This window comes from Crocuta crocuta, unplaced genomic scaffold (genome assembly GCF_008692635.1).
Source record: "Crocuta crocuta isolate KB4526 unplaced genomic scaffold, BGI_CrCroc_1.0 scaffold263, whole genome shotgun sequence".
NCBI classification, from domain to species: Eukaryota; Metazoa; Chordata; class Mammalia; order Carnivora; family Hyaenidae; genus Crocuta; species Crocuta crocuta.
In genome coordinates this window covers 2,261,544-2,263,403 of record NW_027529541.1, presented here as the reverse complement: position 1 = coordinate 2,263,403, position 1,860 = coordinate 2,261,544, and the positions used below count along the sequence as shown (strand labels likewise).

At 33.2% G+C, this 1,860-nt stretch overlaps 1 pseudogene; it reads left to right on the top strand.

Moving 5' to 3' along the window:
- Window positions 1–1,537: 1,537 nt before the first annotated feature.
- On the top strand, window positions 1,538–1,652 carry LOC144229346 (U2 spliceosomal RNA; annotated as a pseudogene).
- Window positions 1,653–1,860: the final 208 nt, after the last annotated feature.

The window sequence follows — 1,860 nt, the reverse complement described above, 5'->3', positions numbered from 1 at the left end:
CAAAATACAATTAAGCAATATTCAAATCAATAAAAAGTGGTAATTTAAAAAATTATTTTTAAGAAAGATACAAAGAGAAGGCAGCGGAAGGACAGAGAGAGAAGGAGGCAGAATCCTAAGTAGGCTTCACGCTGTCAGCACAGAGCTCAATGAGTGACTTAACCTCATGAATCAAGTTCATCATCTGAACCCAAATCAACAGTTGGATCCTTAACCTACTGAGCCACCCAGATTCCTCTGAAAATGGCAAAATTTTTGAACAAACAATTCCTCAAAATAGATACTCTGGTGGCAAATAAGCACATGAAAAGATGCTCAGCCTCAGTAGTCACTAAGGAAAAATGAAAATTAAAACCACAATGATATATTATTACACACTTTTTAGAATAGATCAATAAAAACCAAAATAAATTAACAATCCAATAAACAGACACAACAAAACAAAAATTATCCATACCAAGTACATGCATGTATGCAGAATTGGAATTCCTATCTTTTTGGGTGGAAACGTCACGTTATAGCCATTTTGGAAAATATTGATTTTGTTTTAAGCAGGAAAATGTGATCCAAGTCCAAGAAAATGCAGTCAATAAACTAATCCTCTAAGAGCCCAGATGTTGAATTTATCAGAGAAACATTTAATTTTTTTTTAATTTTTTAAATTATAGTTTATTGTGAAGTTGGTTTCCATATAACACCCAGTGCTCATCCCAACAAGTGCCCTCCTCTATGCCCATCACCCATTTTCCCTTCTCCCTCACCCCCATCAATCCTCAATTTGTTCTCAGTATTTAAGAGTCTCTTATGGTTTGCCTCCCTCCCTCTCCTTAACTATTTTTCCCCCTTCCCGTCCCCCATGGTCCTCTGTTAAGTTTCCCCTGTGATTTTTTTATATAGCGAAATATGAACTTATTCTCCATGAGTTTGACTTGGGATTTTATCCCTTTTCTCTGAGTACACATGACTGGTCAAAAGGGATGCAAGGAAACAGGATTTTGCATAGAAAAAATGCTATGGAATATGAGTAAAGTTCATACTAAATGAAATAGAATTAATTAACAAGCATTAATAAATGAAAATTTAAAAAATAAAGGTCAAATAGTTATATAAATCAAAACTAATTGGAAATGTATAATATGAAAAATATTGGAATAGTCAAAAAGAGCTCATTATGGACACATAGCAGAATGAACATAGCCAAAGAATAAATTGGTATACTGTACCATCAAAATGAGGAACTGTACTATGAAAACATTACAAGTCCTAATTTAAAAAATAAAAAAAAATTAAGACACATGTAAATATTATAACTATGAATCCAGTAACAGGAAAAACAATAAATCAAAGGGAAGATTTGAAGAAATGATGACCACAGAGTTTTTTAAAAGCAAAACAATATGAAAGAAATCATGCTATAATATAAGAAAAAAAATTAGGGCAGCTTTTTAATAAAAGCCATGATTAGAAAAAAAAAAAAAGTGACATTTTCAAGGTTTTGAAGGAAATAAGTTGCCTCCTGTTATTTTATTTCTGGTTCATCGCTTCTCGGCCTTTTGGCTAAGATCAAGTGTAGTATTTTATTTCTGGTTCACTATCTTCACAATAAAACATTAAAATATAGTATTTCAGACATAGAAGACAGGAGAACAAATAAGAAAATGAAGAAATCTAATAAACTATGTAACAATCCCTCACCATCCTCTTATATGCACATGCAGGACTAAAATTCCATATGCCAGGGTGCCTAGGTGGCTCAGTTAGTTAAGTATCTGACTTTGGCTCTGGTCATGATCTCACAGTCCATGAGTTCAAGCCACGCTTTGGGCTCTGTGCTGACATTTCAGAGCCTACACCTTACTT